Source organism: Phaethon aethereus (genome assembly GCF_964289735.1).
Source record: "Phaethon aethereus genome assembly, chromosome: 18".
Taxonomy (NCBI): domain Eukaryota; kingdom Metazoa; phylum Chordata; class Aves; order Phaethontiformes; family Phaethontidae; genus Phaethon; species Phaethon aethereus.
In genome coordinates, this window is record NC_138594.1 from 5,602,756 (window position 1) to 5,621,499 (window position 18,744).

Genomic DNA, 18,744 nt, shown 5'->3' on the forward strand with positions numbered 1-18,744 from the left:
AAGGGCCTCAAAACATGGATCTGTTCGACCTCGCAGCACCCAGCGTCTCTCTCACAGGTGCAGAAATGATGCCCAAGGTGAAGCAGGAACCTGTGGCAGGAGGGAGCGGGGACCCCAGTCTCCAAACACCCCATCCTGGCTCTAAACCAGCCCTGTTAGGGAAGGAGCCCTGAGCTGATGGACACGCTGGGAGACTCCGAGCTGCAACGCCAGCCGTGGGGGGTTTCCCAGATTGACCCTGGTGCCGCGGGAGCCAGCGGCGGGTCGCATCACTGCCGCTGTCTGCAGTTTGGGTCGTTTCTGGAAAGAGCAGATGTGCCCTGGCTGCGGTAGACGAGGAAACGTGTTGCGGATCAGAAGCTGCGCTGCCTCGGTGCTGCAGCCACGCAGCCTGTCCGCACGTCCCCAGTGATTTTTCACATCAGTTGTCTCCCCTTAGTTTTCACATCCGCGCTGCTATGGTTACCGAGAGCCTGAAAGGCTTTAAATCTCCCTCAGAGCAATGGAGGATTTCGGGGGTAATCTTGTTAAGAGATGAGCAATGAATATTTCCAAAGGCCTTTTGCATTAATATCTCGTTCCGTATTAGCTTATGTCCACTGACAGCCGGAAAGCAAAGCGCGGGGGGACTGCGTGCGAGGAAGGGAAGAGACCAGAGAAGGATGAATGCGGCGACGTGATTTCCATTGCAGCCTTTTGTGTCCAGGGTGATGTGCTTAAATACTCTATTTTTCAACTAGGGCTTAACCAGCCAGCTTGGGTCAGGTATTTTCGAAAAAATGATAATTAAAGCCTGTGTTTCCCCCAGGGAAAGACTCACAGGATCTTTATGGGCACTTGGAGATGGGGACACTCATGGGTGAGTCCTACCGAAAAGCCCTGCATCCTCTGGGCCGTGCGTGGGACCGTGGGGCCCCGCCGAGATGGCGAGCGGAGTCGAGATGGCTTTTGGCTTCAGCTGGGCTGCGGGAGCGGCCAGGATCCGTCCCCCGTGGGGTTTAGTGATTCAGGCGGAGGGACGGATGCCGCGCCGAGGGCACGCGCTGCACCCGTGGGGACTGGAGCGCGGCGAGGGCGAAGCTTCCGCCGGCGCTGAGCTGGAGCGTGCCCCGGCTGCGCCCACGGGAGAGGGGACCGTGACGCCCCGAGGAGGGAGGGAGGGAGTCAGCGACCTGCCCGCAAGGGAGCGGGGAGGGAGGGCAGCCCCCAGCTGCTGGCAGCGAGGCGTGCAGGCAGCGGGAGGAAGGACGAAGGGACGGCAGCGGTGATGGCAGGAGCTGGCACGGGGCACAAGCGAGCTGGGGGTGGATTTGGGGCAGGCGGAGCCCCAGCCCCGGCATCCACAGGCAGGTCTGGAGCAAGGGCCGCTTGGAGACGTGCGACAAGAGGGGTCTTGGTCATCCTGACCCCAAAGCCAGCCCTCCGCAGGGCCAAAGGCGCGGAGCGGCGGGACGCCGCGAGGGGAGCTGAGGGATGGTGCCCCGGGTCCCAGCCGGTGCCAGGGCTCAGGCAGAGCACTGAGCCGAGCTTGAAATGCCGGCCAGCCCCCGTCTCGCCGGCCGGGCAGCCTTCGACCGTCAGGAGAGGGCAGTTTGGGACAGAACGCTGGGAAACGGTGTGTACGCTGCTGCTTCTCACCACGCGCTGGCGGGGAGGAGCCGGGGAGCAGCAGCAGATGCAGGAACCGGGGAGGCACAGGGGCGAGGGCAGAGGAGGGAGCTGGACCCCCGCTCCTGGAAAAAGCCAACGGCACCTAGTATGGGAGGAACTCTGGGCTCTGCGCAAGCAACACGCTCCCCTCCCTCCGCTGGCAGCCCGGGACGTGGGACACTGCGGTGCCTCTTCTGTTACTGAAGCAGCCCACGCAGCTGCCCAGGAGGGACGGCGCTCCTCTGCTGCAGAGGTGCGGGCTGAGCCCTCCCAAAAAAAGGTCCTAATGTTCTGCCAAGTTTTGCAGCATCTTGTACAAACATCCATTTTCATTTCACTAGCACGCCTTGTGTTTGGTGCCTTAAAGGGATTGTGTGAGGGGGAACCCAAAAGAGCGCGCAAACCTTTCCCACGCGCCGGGCGCTCCCCAGCTGCGCTGCCGGCCACGGCTCCGCTGCAGCGCTGAGACACGCTCCGGTGAGGCCATTTGCAAACTTCAGGAACAGCCCGTGCTGCGCCTGGACGTGTTTGCAGGCAGCTCGTATCTCAGTGCTCAGCCGTCACGGTTCAGAGGGGACAGCGGCTGCCGAGGAAGCCAGGACCAAAGCGCTCTGGCGCGGCGCTGGAGCCGCCGGTGCTGGGCATTGCTCCATCCCGGACGCGGTGCCCCGGGAGCCTGTGCTGAGCGGACCAGCACCGCGGTCACACGCCGGGTGAAGAGCTTTCCTCGCTGACGGGCGCGTGTGCCGTGCCCATTGCTCGCAGGCAGTGCAGCATCGTTATAAATGCGGTGGCAAATAGTTTGCAGCACCGTGTCGGGTTTCCATGAGTCTGGGCCAGCTTCTGGAAGCCCATGGGGCTGATACATCGCTGACTCCTGCGATGGGGTGCCCGGTGCCCCAGCACCCCGTGCCTCTGCACCCCATAACAGGACTCGGAGGCAGCAAAGGCAACCCGTGCCCTCTGTATGCTTTCACCCCACACCACCCGCTTGTGCCTCTGCCTCCCATGGTTAAATTCATGGTGTACGTGAGAGCAGCTGCGTTTTCAGCAAGGCTTTCTGGCGTTCCAGCTGAGAAGGTAAGAAGGAAGCGGTCAGTAATGAGAAACCCCAGCGAGACCGTCTCTGCTGGGCGGCGTGTCCCCAGCTGCTGCCCGTCACCGCGGGCAGTGGCCCGGCAACAGCCTCGCGGGGTGAAGCATCACTTCTCCCACCCGGAATGAGCCCTGGATGGGAGACCAGGCAAAAAGGGGAGAGGGGAGGGGAGGGCTGGCAGCGAGCTGCCCGCCTGCCCCCTCTGATGCATCAGAGGTCGGCAAGGCAGGTCCTCGCCCCGGCGTGGGGACACCCAGCCACACAGGAGAGGGTTAAACCTGCCTCTCCCGGAGATTAAATCCAAACCGCCTTTGATTTAGCAACAGGTGAGAGGAGAAATCCGAACCGCTATGGCTTCTGCCCCCACTTTAAAGGGGAGCCGCAGCCCTCCCTGATGCATAGATGGATCATACGTGGTGCTCCGTGCCGCCTCTGTCTGGAACAGCGTGTCACCGGACGGATCCTGTTGCCGCTGCCGGCGGGGCCGCCGTGGGGTGCGTGGCACGCCGAGCAGGGAAAGCCTGCAGCTCGGCCCCATTTTGGGGCCACGTGGGGGTGACCGGCCCCGGAGACGGTCACACCAACCCTGGCTCCTGCCTGGTGCCCCGGTGCCGGGTGGGGCGAATGGCCTAAAGCTGCACTTGCGAGGCGGCGGGAGGCAGGCGGTGGTTGCGAGAGGTGAGGGCTGAGGTTGGCCCATAGCCCCGGGCTGGGCGTCAGTGGGGAGCGGGGAGGAGAGCGGGGCTGGATTTGGGGTCCTCTGGTGCTGGTGGAGCAGGGATGGGAGGAGATCCCCAACCACTTCGGGGCACCGAGGACATCCTCGTGGCATGCCCTGCCGAGGCTACGGGGCCCTCCCTGGGGATGGGGCTGATCCAGCCCGCAGCTGGGCTCGTGGAAACCAACGTCGCTGGTGCGGCCGTCGGCGAGGGGGCTCAGCCCTGGTGTCACGGCCGCGGCAGCCAGTCTCGGGCACGGGGGCAAAGGGAAGCCGACCCTGGCACGGGCGCTCCCCGGCTCAGTCCTCCTCCGGATGACCGACCTCTTCCAAAAGAGGTCATCTCAGCTTCGAAAACTCACCTTGACCCAAACCCCATTTCGTGCCCCCCCGCCGAGGGGGCTGAAGGACCCGCGCCAGCGCCGGTGCTGCGGGGGGGCGGGCAGGGAGCCCGCGAACAGCCTGTACTAGACAACCCTGGGTAATAAAATCTAGTCTCTCTGTAAACAAATGTCTTGCTGAGGACTAAGGGGATTTAGCGCAGCTGTTCTAGGGCTTGGAGGAGTTTCTATAACATCTCTTATCTTGCCCTGGCTGGGATTATTAGCTGGAGCAAAAAGCTCCCCTCTCTTTGGGCCACCGACACGGCTTTTCCTTGGGTGACATGGGGTGATGCTCTGCGGCAACGCTCTCGGGTCATCAGGAGATGAAATGCCTGGTGCTGGAGTCTCAGATGTGTGTCTCCGCAGCCCCGAGGTGCCGTGAGGGAGCAGGGCTCCAGCCCACCCTCTCCCGCCGCGCCGTCCCGGTGGTCCCAGTGCCTGGCTCTGCCCGGTTTTGCCCACGGCAGCGGCGTCGAGAGGGGAAGCCCAGCCCCGGCACGTGCCTTAACCTCTCTAGGCACAAGCACATGGCTTCCTGTTAGCTCTGATCCACCCTGAGGGCCAATAAAGCCGGCAGCCCAGCAGCTGAGCGGGTGTTACAAGGTACGTTGAGCAGCTGGGTCCCCCCACGCTGCTCTGAGTGGGGCTGAGCCTCCTCCACGCGTGGCCGCGGCCGCAGAGGCGATGGGCGGGTGGGCTGGGGTCGGGCAGGGTGCTGCGCCCACCCCCAGGCACGCTCCCTCCGCTCACCCTTGGTCACTGCAGAGAAATCGGTCTGGGCAGCAGCGAGAGGCTACCGTAGGCGTGAAAGCCCCAAATCAAGACCAGTCTCGCTGTCCTGGGTTCAGGGTACAGGCAGGGAAGGGCAGGGAGAGGGGCCAGGAGCAGACGAGGGAGGACAGGGATGCTGACACACCAGTGGGGCTGAACATGAAAGAGGGGTGAAAATAAATGGTATAAAATGTAATAGCATTCACCGGGGCAGGACTTGCAGGGGCATACCTGGCAGTGCATCTCTGGATGACTGATACATGTCCTAGCACGCGTGGGTAAGGTATTTCCAGCGGAAAACCAGTAGAATTAGGTAAGAACACCCCTGGAATACAGCATAGGGTCCTGCCATCGTCCATTAAACTTAAATGTGAAGTGAAGAGAGGAGCTAGTCTGAAGCTCAGAGAAAGCCTGGCACCTCCAAGGGATGACTGAAGGGCTTTGGAAGCCAGAAGCGGATACATGGCTCCTCGTGGCAGTGTCAGAAGGGAGATGGGATCTCCAGCGGACCCACAGCATTAGCACAAGGTCGGGTGCAGCAGGGTCTGACACTGGCAGGAGGTGCCCGAGACCCCAGACCCAGGAGACGGGAGCAGAGGGGGGCTTCACAGCCACCCCACCAGCTTGCCATGGAGCCAGACCAAAGCATCCTGCCTGCCTTCACCCATCCAGGCTGCTCCTGCCACTCGGGCTGGGGCCATGGCTCCTCTCTCCCAGGCTGTCACCGAGGCTGCCGGGGACGCTGCAGCCATCATCACGTCTCACCTTGGATCCCAAGCAGCCGGGCTGCCGCTCCTGTCCCCGAGCAGCGTTTGCAGCGGTGCCTCCCCTGACCCGTGTCTTAATGCGAGCAGCGCTCTGCATCATACCCGGGTGCAAAGGCAGGCAGACGTGACGCTCTCGCCCTGAAAACCAACCGCTTTTTTTTTTTTTCCAGAGTGCATGAAAATGTCATGTTGTAAACATCCCCCAGTGATGCCGCCTGCCCGCGGGAGGCTGCCTGTCACTGCCTGTGAAGGCTGGTTCCCACTGACTATGTGGCCTTGACTCCTTGGGCTTTCATGCCACGGTCCTCTACCCTTTCCCCAGTGACCCCTTGTGCTTAAATAATAACAAAATAAACCTTTACATCATGGGGCAAAAGTGACCTCAGTGCTGTTTCAGATGTGAGCTGATTTTTGCCATAGCCACGTTTATGGTCAAACTGCTCCCTTCTTTTCAGGGCATGAGCAAAGGATGGATCTATCAGAAAGCAAGGCTAAAAAAAACCAATGAGGCTTTAATTCATTGCATAAGAGAGCTTGATGTTCCCTCTGAATGTGCCAGGTCCCACAGTGTGGGCTGTGTGTCCCCTGCCCCGGTGTCCTGCGAGCTGGGGGACCGGTGGCCCGGGCGGCAGCTCCTTGGCTGCCACCTTCAGCTGTGGAGTCTCATCATTTTGGTCCGGCTTCCACCAAAACCTCTCCTCCTGCCCCTTTGGGTTTTGGAGGAGGAAACCTCCACCCGCTCCCCGCGCTGTCCCCGCTCCCCGGCCACCTTCTTGCCGAAGCCAGTGTCACAGTAAGAGCTCCTGACAGTGCTGCTTGAGCAGCCGCTATCTCCACTCTGCAGACTGCGCCGGGGGCTCCAGGACCGCAGCCTGTCAGGACATTTCATTTTTAAAGCATATTTTCTGTCGGTGAGTATCAGCCACAGCCGGCCCTGTTCAGCCCGGGGGGCATCGTCCCGCTGAGCTGCTGTGTGCCCAGCTCGATGCTGCGCTCTGAACTGCTGCCATCCACCCGAGCCTTGAGCTCTCTTGGGTTCCCCAAGTTGTTCTTGTTTCAAAGGAAGCAAACTGGTGTCCCGTGAGCCGTGAAATGGCACCTTCCCCTCGCTGCCTGTGGCTGGAGTCTGCTGTCGTGGGACTCTGCCCTGCCCCGAAGGACGAGTCTTGCTGCATCTCCGGCTTGCAGAACACCCTGGCCACCGGTAAACGCGCTGCGAACGAGAGAGGTCCCCTCTCGTGGTGGTTAACGGGGTGGTCCCCGTGTGTGCAGAGGTGTTGGGGACAGTCCCCAGCGGGACAGAGCCTGCCAGCCAAGCCAGGAGGAGTGATGCTCTGGGAATAAAAGCCAAAGAACCCAAAAGCACATTTGCAAGAGGGGAATGGAGGGCAGGAGACGCTGCATGAACCGACCTGGGGGAGCAGAGCGGGAAGGGGGGCTCAAGGCTCACCTTCCCCGCAGGGCATGGCACGAGCTGTGATGTCTCCTGGCATTAGAGCCATTCCCGAGTGCCTGAGCAGAGCTCTGCAGCCTCTTCGGTGGCTTTGACAATGGGGAACAACGTGCACTCCACTTCCACCAGCCTCCTCCAGCATCAGCGTGAGGCAGAGATGAGCTGGCGGTGCTAAGGTACCCCGTGTAGCTGCTTTATGCTCAAAATCAGGTCTCATTTTTATCAAGGCCAGTGTAACCCCGGTGGCACTGGGAGGGATGCCGATATAACACCAGGATTTGAAGACCTCTTCACATCTCCCAGGTGGGGCCACACTCTCCTGCGGGTCAGGCAGGACCTCCTGCAAGCAACCGGCTGCCCTTATTTTCCTTGTGCAATGACCTGTGTGCGTGCTCATGCGTTTTGCTCCTCTCCCAAGAAGGTTTGAAACAATTGCCCGTGTTTAACCAGAGCCGAGGGATGTGCCTTGTTGTGCTGATGCTGGGTGAGTTCCTTCTTGTTTCACAGCAGGGATGTGGGAAGGAAAAAAGTCCCAGCCTTCAATCCACGGCTCCAGTTCCTCGGCTCCATCCCTCCGGCTGAGTGCTGCAGGCTGGAGCGTGTTGCCAAAAACCTCTGCAGGAGCAGCTGCAGGGGGAAGAGAAGCGAGAGAGGTCCGTGGGGACTGCCAGCTGGGGCTGGACCCCAGGCAGGCTGCAGCCTGCTCCCTCGCACCGTGCTGCTCACCCCGCACAGGGTCCTCTCCAGCCCAAGGTCCAGCGGGGCTGCGGACACCCAGAGGAAAGCACCCAAACTCACATCCCTTCCCTGCCCTTTGGCAAACTCCAAAGCAGGCACAGGGGGTCCCGAGCCGAACCGCTGCAGCAAAGCAAGAACGAGGGCACTGCGTGGGCAGTAGCGCTGCCGGGCTCTGCAGCATCCCTGCGCTGGTGCTAGGTGCAAGCGTGAGCCTTTGCTGTTACCAGAGGAGGAAGAGCTGGAAGGGACTGAAAGTCTTGAGCTACTCTTTAAAGCTTTGTTTAAAAGTGGTGGGACTGGCACCAATCCTGCCTGAGCCCAAGGAGAGGGGATTTTTGGCTGCTGCAAGCTCAGGGGTATTTACCCAGCCCTCACTCTACATCCCACCATAGGGCCCGATCCGCGCCCAGTACCAACACCGGCGGGGAAACCCGCCCGGCTCTGAGTGGTAAACGCCGGGAAACAGGGGCTGCGGTACAGGCTGCCGGTCTCTGCAGGCAGGATCGCACGGGTGAAGCCTGTCCCTGGGGTGGATGGGGAGAAGGAGCCCTGTGAGCACACAGACAGAAACACCCCGCGATCCCCTTTCCCAAAGCCCTGCCGACTCTGCCACTCCTGCCTGCCCATTGCAAGGAGAGCAGCAACCCCGTTAGCTGCCGCAACCTCCGATTTCACGTGCCGTGACTCGCCGGAGCCCAGGAGGAGCGCAGGCAGCCCCCCACCGCACTCGCCGGGTCTGGCGCAGAACTGTAACAGCCCCAGTCTTGCCTTTGGATTCGGAAGCACCTCCCAGTGACTGAGGCTGTTTCAGGACAGCTCACGGCATGTCCCCACCACCACGGCCACCTCCACGGGCGTCCCTGGCCCCTTCAGAGTCACCCCGAGTGACTGGCTCAGCCCAGCCCAGCCCAGCTTGCACTTGTTTGTTAGAGAAGAACCATCCGGATCGAGCCTTTTCTTCAAGGATGCTGTTTCTTGTCACTCTGTCACGTCCACAAAACGCTGAGGCAGTGCCGTGAAGCATAAACGACACATTCTGGCAGCTGACATCTCCAGGAAAAGTTTAGCATGAAGACAAAATAACCCTACGGTGAGTTAATGTTCCCCAGCTGCTGCCCTACGAAGCCCAGGATGCTCGTGATGCCCCAGCAGGAGAAAACAAAGGCGAGGGTTTGTCCTAGACCCGTATGACGAGCGCCGGCGGTGCGGAGCGACCTGGCACGGCCAGATGTGTTTGGCATCTCTCTGGCCCTGCTGCCGCATAAATTGGATTCGCTGCCGCCATGTCATGCTCCAGACGGCACGGTACGTGTGCCCCGGTGTCGGGGGGGCACGGTTGAGTGGTGAGCCTTGGACAAGTACTGGCATCTGCTCCTTCCCTTCAGGTGGACTCAGACAAAAGGGTCTTTCAGGGCTGTGTTCACCTGTGAATGAGGGGAACAGCGTTTGCACACACCTGGCCGTGTTTGCGCATAGTGTTTGCAAAAAAAAAATAAATAGTGTTTGCAAAGCCACGGCGCCGGCGCTGAGCAAAGGCGGGGTAAAGCACGCTGCTGAGGACGGGCTGCAGGGATGTCCTGCAAGCTTCTCGCCACTTCTACCTGCTGCCTGTTCCCTCCCTTTTTTCCCTTTTTTCCCCCATATATTTGTTTTTATATATACAGGCACTTTGTAAAGTTCCCGTTTGGGATGAAGGGCTGCAGAGGACTGCCCAGGGAAGGACGCTGCTCTGAGGCTCATGGTGCTTTCCTGCAGTTTAGAAGGCATTAAGAAATCTCCTTGCAAAGCTCCCTGCAAAGAGGGGCCACAGGAGGTCAGGAAAAGCACACACGTTTTCACAGGGGCTTAATTTTGCCACCGAGCACCCCTGGCCTGTGTCAGCTGCAGCCTGGCACTTGTTCAGCTTCGGTGTCTCTCTGTCCTCAGCCAGGCACTTGTTCCAGGGAGGAAAACAGGTTTTTGGCAGCATTTTCCATGAAGCCGCAAACTTCAGACAGCTGAAATTTATGACTTTGCCCTCCCTGAACCAGGAGACCGAAACTTGTAGGATGAAGGCAGCAGCTCTGCTCTTTGCTCTGCCTTCGCCTGCCGGGTTTGAGCTCCCCGGGTCCCTGTTCGCCAACATCTCTCCCCCGCAAGCCCTTCCCGTGAGCGCTGACCCCGGCAGCACCTCCTGCCCGCTGCGGGGCTCGCGGCCGCCCGCAGCAGAGGAGCTGGCAGCGTTCTTGACCTCGGTGGCTGACCCAGAGCCCCGAGGCCCTCCCGGCTCCATCCCCACGCGTCCCTGCCTGCCCCGGGACCGCCGCGCTCTCCCGGCTCTCCCAGGGGAGGTCGGTAAGTGTGTGCTAGATGTGATCCAGGTCCCCACGGTCTTTCTTTTCATCCCTGATGGGCTCCTTGAACTCGTTTCTTAACCCAGTGGTTCCTCCCCGGGGCTGGGTTAGGGCTGGAGGAGCGGATGACTGCATCTGCCAGCCGACCTCCACGGGGAGCCCTGGGGCGGCTGCGGGCACCGCCAGGTCCCCGACACGCCATGGAGCCGCAGCAGCTTTCCAAGAACCCAGTCTTAGCCACTGAGCTGCTGCCCGCCCACTCTCCCAGTCCCTCACTAATTCACCCGTGTCCTCCTGCAGCTCCGCGTCGGGTCCTTTGCCAGGCCCCGTGGGTCGCAGCAGCCGGTCCCCATCCCGCCTCGGCCCCCGCAGCAGAGCCCTGCTCCTCCGCCGCCCCGGGAGGGGTCCAGCACCGTCCCCAAGGGTGCTGTCTCAGACCCACACCGCAGCATTCCCACGAGCACTTCTCTGCTCCCAGCCTGCAGACGCCGTGATCTCGGCGGGCGAAGCAATGCCAACGTGGAACAGCATTGCAGCCTTCGAGCCTGAACAGGCTCGTTCTTCTCTTTTAGGAGGCAGAGATCCAGCACTGCCAGTGGCACGCTCGCTGGGTTCCCTCCCCACGGCTCCCCCAGCAGCAGTGTGTCCCGTGGGGGTTTGGCCCACGTTTCAGTGGGGTTTCGGGTATCATCTGCCTGGGGTATCCCCAAGGGAAGGACCTGAAGACGTGGCTGTTGCGTGTCCTGCTGTGGGAGGTCCTGCAGGACAACCGCCACGGTGCCGGGGGGCTGACTGGGCCAGGCTGGTGTGTCTGCCTTCACACCAGTGCTCCCCGTGGCCACGCCGGTCCCAGCGCGGGACAGGTCCGCATGGTGCCCGCTGCTCTCTCCCACTTGGGCTGTGCCTGGGGGCTGGGATGCTCCGGCCCCAACCTCCCGCTGCTCTGCACAGGTCCCGGGCAGCAGCACCAGCCGCCACTTGGCAAGGTCCTGCCTCGTCCCAGGCAGGGAGGAAGGCTGGGGAGGCCCCTGGTCCCAGGGATTTGCCATTCCTCCCTCTTCCCAGCTCTTCGCAGATCCTCTCAGCAACATCTAGGGCTCAGGGGAGAGCCAGAGAGGCGGCGGCGAACCGGCTTATGCCTCTCTGCAGCGCAGCAGAGCGTTAAATATCTTCAAAGAGAATTGCTCATTGCGGGTGCGGCAGGCTGGCCGGCACCGGGGAGCTCGGCACGGCCCAGACCCTGCGCTCCAGGGAGGAGGAGGATGGTGCAGAGCAGAGCTGAAGCTCCTGGCCTGCCTGCGGAGCCGCGCCTGCTCCCGGCTGCCGCGGGTCCCGCGGGGCTGCGGGTGGCTGCAGCAGCTCTGCCCCGCGGCCTGGGCTGCTGCAGGGTTATCTGGGGAGCGATACTGGGCAGGCTCCCAGTATCCTGGGAGGGCTGGAGGGGCCTGGTGACCATGCTGGCAGTGGGGTGACACCTTCCTGCCAGTGCCAGGCAGCCGTCCCCGCTCCAGCCCTCCCCGGGGAGAGCTGACACGATCCTTTCCCGCTGCTGTTCTTGTCAAATTCTTGTGAAGGATGAACAAACACCCGCGTCCGCGGCTGCCCAGGGCTGCCTCGGGGCACCAGTGCTGTCGTGCGAGCGTGTCCTATTTCCTCTTCAGCGACAAGGGCAGAGGCGCACAGCGAGCTCCGTGGCGAGGTGGCTGCAGAGGGCTGGGGAGATGGTCTGATGGAGAGATGGGCCCTGCCCTTGCTCAGGAAAACACGGTTTTGTTAGGAAAAAAACGTGCAGCGGAGGCTGCCCCACGGAGACCCACGAGGAGTTGGCCCCTCTCTAGGGCCAGAGCTGCTCCAGGAGCTTTCACCCCCCAGCCGGCCCATGGCCCGTAAGGAAATTATCCGCTGGCTGTTCTGCTTGGCCTGGTCTGTGGTGGTCGTACCCTTGCCTTAGTAGGAAGGGCAGGACTAAGCCAAGGCTGAAACCCAGCGTGGTGCCGCACTGTGTGGGTACACCCCCCCATCCCCGCGCCCCCCCGGGGCATGTGTGGGGAGCCAGAAGAGCCCAAAAAGGAGAGAGGCCAGTGCCTGCCCGCTCCTGCCCGCGGGCACGTCTGCGCATGGCTGCAGCCGGGCACGTTGGCGTGGGAGCCCCCAGCCCTGCCAGGGCGAGGGGGGTTTCCGTCCCCAGAGTATCATCTGGTGGGTTTTGGAGGGGGGAGTCGGTCCCTTCTCCCCCCCGAGGTGGGTTGCAAAGGGTGCAGCCCTTTCCCACAGGCTCCCTCCAAGCTGCCCGGTGCAGAAGTGCTGGGGACGGGGCCGTGGTCGCAGCAGGTCAATGCTACGGGCTGGGGCGATGCTGAGATGAAGGTGCAACCCCAGGCAGCACCCAGGACCCCAGGAGGCAGCTCACCCCTGGGACGGGGTGGTTGGGGCTCTTTTCGGCCGCGTCTGCGCTGAAGCCATCCATTCCAAACCAGGACACCGCTTGGGGCTGGCCCTGGTCTTGCACCGGCGCGGACGCGAGCCCGTCGGAACGGCCAGCCCTCGTGCCAGCGATGTCTGCTCCTGCCACGGGGTTGAGAATCACCAGGGACCCGGCCCCGATCGGGGGCTGCTTTATTGCCCATAATTAGGTGTCACCGGGCAGGGATCGCAGCACCGAGGGCGCGCGGTTCGGCGGGCACGCTCAGCCAGCGTTAGTTGGCGCCGGCCGGCCTCTGCTAAACAGCTTTGCTTGCTATAAAGCACAGAAATTCATTTATTGGAAAGACTGTTAATTAACCTCTTCAGGGCTGATCCCAGCGAGCCCCGTGACCAGGATGTGTGTTCAGTTACTTATTTTAATGCTTAAAAAAGGGAGGAGTCCTGGGACCTGGCTTTCCCCTGCGTGACCCTCCTGCTTCTGACCTCCAGCCAACTGCCCCTTTCCCGCTCAGCCCCATGGCTGCAGGCAGCCCATGGAGGACAGGGAGCGACAAGGACTACACAGTCCTGTTATTATAGGGACTATCAAAATGCACATGCCAAAGGGAGCCCCGCTGCCGGCATCTCCCGGCCCTCGGCCGCTTTACCCAAATGCAGTTGTACCCTCAGCTTCCTGGTGTTTATTCGTTCACCCCTTCATGCCTTTGTCTCTCTCTTTGTGCTTTCTTTGCCACGGGAAGGGGCAAACGCCTGGATTTCCACATTTCTGCCAAATTCTCATTTGCAGCATCCAGCCCGTTGGAGGTGCCGGCTCCCGTGGGGGATGGCGGGGGGATAAGTCACCGAAGGAGAGGTTGAGGGGTGGCTGGGAGGCAGGGGCCGAGCGCCTGGGGGGACATGTTCTGGGTGTGACTGCACACAAGCACAGACAGGCTCAGGGGAGGGATTTTATGCATTTACCTTGTTCTTGCCCTTTTCAGCTTGCGACCGCTGCTGGAGGCAGACCGGGTGGCTCTGGAGATCCGGGGAGGGTCTACGATGGCTCCTGCCCGGGAGCCTGTGCCCTGCTCGGCTCCTACCTGTGTCCCTGCAGCCCCAGGTGGGACCCGAAGCGACGCTCACACCTGCAGCCCCCCCGGGGCAAGAGGGACACCGTTCTGCCACAGACACAGCGCGGTGGCCTGGCCGATACCCGCCCCGGGTCGGTTTACGACGCTCTTGTGAGGAACAACGGGGTATTCTCAGTTCCCATCTTTTTCACTGTGCTGTTCCTCCTCTTTCCCTCTCCCTTTCCGTGGTGGATTCCTGCACATAATTAAACTTAAATGTGTGGCTACAGCTCGTGGGCTAATTCTTACTGGGGCCATAGCAACAAGCAGAATATTTTTTCACTTCTACAGGATTTCTCCCACCAGCTCCTCAAGGTTTTTCTCCAATGTTGATTAACTTTCTCAGGATTCCTGTGAGATGATGACTGTTTTGGAAGATCCCTAGTAGCGGGAGGACAAAGCAAAAGACAGGCTGATGCGTGAGGGACAATCGAGCATCCTCTCGCCGTGGGACCGATGGTCTGGGGCTTGCGCAGGGCACAGCTCCGCTGCCCCGGGGGCCCGGGGACCGGAGATGCTGGTCCTGGCAAAACGCTTTCCCTTTGCTGGAGGGGGTCACACGCGGGACGCCTGCCCTGTTTTCGGCTCCCAGTATGGACCAGTGCCTTGGGGTGCTGGTGGGGCAGCAGAGCCCGGGAGGGGACCGGGACAGACTCAGCCCCACGCCGGGGACACGAGTGCTGGGTGACCGTGGGCCGTGCGTGGGCTGCTGGCACCATCTAGTGGGGTTCCTGCCAGCGCCTTGCTGTGCTGCGGCCGCCCCAATTTCTGTGCCCTGTCCCCGGCCCCCCCGGCCCGCCCTGCCTGCTCGTGGGTTTCTCCCCCAGCCCTTTGCCCCCAGTACGTGGGCGTTCTGCGCCGGGGCTCGGGCCGGTTGGGTCTGTGCCAGCTGGGTGCCCCCCGGCAGTGCCAGCGGTGCCGGACGGGGCATTTCGGGGTACCCCGGCAAAGCTGGGCTCCCCCAGGCGCTGACTCAGCATCGCGGCTCTGACAGTCATAGGTAACGCCAATGGGGGGGTCGGCGTGGGACACCAGGCTGTGGGGCGATGTCCTGCTGTGGGGCGATGTCCTGCTGTGGGGCGTCATCCCGCTGAGCCACGGCCGCTGTACGGTGCCGGGTCCCAGGTCAGGCAAGCCAGACCCCCCTGCCCTGGGCTGGGCTGCGGCTCTTCCCCTGCACCGCTCGGGCTGGGGGGTCCTGGGGCTGCGCAGGACCCCCCCGCCCTCGCCCTCCCGCAGCCCCAGGGATGCTTCCTCTGCAAAACGCAACTGGGAAAAGTGGGTGTGCGTAAGCCGGCGGGGGGAATAGTTGGGCCTGCCCTGCAATTTTTGGTGCTGGGTAGAGGGATGTCATGTAGGTAACACATTAACTCCCTTTTCCTTTTCCCTTTTTCTTTTTTTTTTTTTTAAACAATTTGAAACACAACCCTCGGGTGTGGGACGTGCTGGGTCACCGCAGCATCCCAAGCCCAGCCCAGAGCTGCCCCGTTCAGGTCACCCCACGGCAGCACGGGAAGGCTCCGTCAGCACCGAGAAAAGCCTGAGATTTATTTCTTTCGTTGTTTATTAAGCCAGGAGGAGGGTTGGGGGAGGCCCAGCTCTGCCCCTCGCCGGGGATGTGTGCTGGCACCAGGGCAGCGTCCTCGGGGACTTTTCTGGTTGGTGAAGCGGGACAGCTTAGCCCCTGTTTCTGCAGCCCCCACATCCACGGGGGAAAGGCCACAAAACCAGGGCCCCTTCCCCGCTCCCCTCGAGCCTGTGGCGGCCGAGTGCCCCCGAGGGACCAAGGCGTACAGCGTGAGGTGGGATCAATTCAGCAGTGGTCGTAGTGGAGGGAATAAAAGAAAAACAACAAGGTAGAAAATCCTGATTTTTTTTCCCCCAGTGTCCAAACTCCTTACAACAGCATGAGTTAGCGAAATAAGTTCTCGCCTCCCCTTCCCAAAAACAGGGAGACTGCAAATTTTTTTTTTTAAGAGCCTGAATTGGGCTGGATGTTAATGACTTGTGAAAGGCAGCCGAAACCTAACACTTCAGGCTGAGGATTTTTCTCTCACCCGAGGCATTAAGCAGCCCCTGCCCCGGGTAGCAGCTTTCCCGGCTGCTGCGCACCTTCCTCCGAGGTGCCGGCGTCGAGCAGCCCCCGAGGAGCGCGGAGCGAAGCACCCGGGGCGCAGGCGGGTGCCAGGCTGGCCCGGCACACGCCGGGTACCCACGGCACAGCCTCGACAGCAGGCGAGGGCTCTGCGCCCATCCCGCGCTGCCTGTGCGCTAGCGGGGATCAAAGGCGGCTTTTTTCCATCGTCGTTTGAACTTGCCTGTCTACACCGAGCGGCAGAATCAGCCTGCCCCGCGAGGCGATGGGAAGAGCAAACGGTGCTGGCTGCTCCCGCGGGGAACGCTGCTGCGCGGGCAGCGGTGCCGGACCGTGAGCCAGCCGGGATGGGCTCCCGCATCCCTCCAGCAGCAGGGATGGACCGGGAGGCTTTGAAATGGCGGTTCAGGACCCTTCGCTTTGGGTGACTGAGAATTTAACGGGCTCGTTGGGAAGCTAGGTTTGCACATGAGCAGAGGCAACAGGGTCCCACACCTGGGGAACAGGGAGCTCTCGGCTTTGCGGGGAGCGGGGAGGGCCGGCAGGCAAGGCAGGCGGAAAAAGGCAGGTGAAACTTCTTCCAGGAATTTTGCTTTGTCTCAAAAAGATCCACCAAAAAAACCAACCCCCAACCAAAATACACAGCTCAACCAGATTAATGCTTTTCCAAGGGGAGGTGCAGGGCGGAACAGCCCCTGCTCACACCGTTATGATCCGTTCCGCTCAAACAAGGTCTGAGGCTCTCAGTTTTGATTGCCATTTCAAGGGAGGAGCATTGGCTGGCAAAGGCAGCTTTCCCACTGCCTCCCTGGGCACAGCACAATGAACAGCAGAAGCCACCTTCTTCTACAATGTCTTTTCAAGGGCTTTTGTATTTAGTAACGTCCAGAGCAGCAGTAAGCCGGTCCATTATAATTATGCGCTGGCATGAAAATATTGGCCACATGTTAAAACTTGAAGTAGGTCAGGCAGCCATCTGGTCTTGCTGACAGACCTCCATGACCATAGTCAAAGATTCTCATTTTAGAAACTTTACAGCTTGGATAAAATCTGAAAGACCAACCATAAATGGATGTTTCAGCCACTGCTCCGACTCCTGGGGTTAGAAAAACCACAGCCTGACATTTATTGGCTCCTGTTTCAAAAATAGCTAAAACTTTGTCTACGTCTAATAAAAATAATAAATCTTAATTCCCCAAATGCAATTGTCTCGGCCTCCCAGCCAAGAAGGCATCGCTGGTGGGGGCAGCCGAGGAGCCCGTCTCCTCCGCACCGTACGGCTTGCTCACCCGTGGCAGCGGGCAGCGACAAACCCCTGTACGGGCAGCATATTTATTCTTGAATGAGAGAAAATTATGGTACTTTTATATTGTTAAGTTTCACTTTAAAAACCCCAACCCTCACAACCCAAACAGCAGCTGCATCCGCCAAACTAAAATACACGGCAGCGCTGCCGACTGCTCACCTTCAGAGTCACCCGCTCCCCAAGCCCGCGCCGCGGGGAAGAGCGGCTCTCGCCGAGGCGAGGCCTGTGGAGCTCAGTCCGATTGCAAAAATCGGGATTTAGGGGCAGTTTTATGGCTTCAGGTTTCCCCTTGCTCAGCCTAGGGATACATTCAGCCCTTTATTCTACAGCAGGGCCACGGGTGGAAAGAAATAAAGCAGGTGGAAAAGAAAACAGCTATTGCACTTGCTAACTCAGGTGGCCAGACACATTTCAGCCTGCACAGAGCCAAATGAGGCACGTTTCTCTGCACCCATGCTGTGCTAAGCTTGCCAGTGCAAGCCTTTTAAATAATACACATAATACACTCGCCAAGGGATGCTGCTGCAATCAGCTGAACTGCTGAGGTTGAAGCTCCCTTTCAAACTGTGATAAAAAGAGTATAAAGTCATCATATAATCCATAAAAGCAACCATTTTCTTTTTTGGGATACCTGAAGACTTTCAGCACAGTATTTTGTTCCTTTTGTGTATTCACAGTAAAAAAACCTGTGTGCATGTACTGCGGGGATGGTAGGATTTTGTTGTGTGACAAGGAAGTGCCCAGCAGAGGCCATTTTCCTTCTAAAACTACATTTCCTCATAACCTTGTACCTGCTTAGGTTCTGCTCCCCGGGGTGGACTGCTTCACTGCAACTCCTCCACAGAGGCAGGGAGCTGAAGCCGCTCGCTGATACTGGCCAGATCTTTGTACACTGAAATCCCTGAAAAATAACCCATTTCCTACTGACACACTTGTAAACAAGTTATTTCTTAGACATCTGTAGTGTCACTATATAGTGATGCTATTGAAAATTTCCAAAAGAAAGCCCAAATCTTTGTTTTACTGTTTTTGTAATAGAAATTATGTGGTTTATGTAACAGCACTGCCTCAGAGCAGCTCTGGCAGACTTGAATTCAGCACATAAAATAACCTGGAAGCTGTGCATCAAATGAATGAAATAAAGAGGCTGACCCTTTTTTCCAAACAGTTCACATTTATTGAGAACGATAAAAAAATCTTTTAAAGACTATCTGTATTTTATTACCAAGAATGAGGTATTATGTATACAAAACATTTACAGAATTTGATATGCAGTTCATGAGTACAGACAGGGAAGTGCTGAAGGACACTGATAACAGGAAAAAAGCCAACAGAAGAGCCGTTGGCTGAGAGAAGGAAGAAGAGCAATAACATCACAGAAAGAAAGACCAGGGTATGGGAAATTAATTAGTCAGACTGCAGCTATCAAGTCATATTGCCACAGCACTTTGCTTAAAGGAGGATTAACTATTGTTTTTCTGGAATTCTCTCTCCCCAGCTGTTTGTGCTGTCATGTGCTTTGAGCTCTAAAAGATGTATTAAGATAAACACCAGGAAAAACCCAAAGTGTCACTTTTGAGCCAGCTCAAGTGAAAAACAAAATACAGATCTTCAGACTTGAAAAGTGACTGCAACTCAAAAAGGTCTACAAAGCCAGAGACCTCTGGACAGATGTGGAGTGTTGAATGAAGCAGTTTCTTTACAGTTGTCAGCAAAATCGCCATCTGAGAGAGAGAGAGAGAGAGAGAGAGAGAGAGAGAGAGAGAAAGAAAGGGGACCATCTTCAACCCTTACAGCCTGGTACATGGGAAGTGGCTTTTGCAGAGAGCCATGAGTGTCATTAAGTTAACCTCACTGTGCCTCCTGCTGCACTAGCTCCCCTGTGCCTGGGAATACTGGTT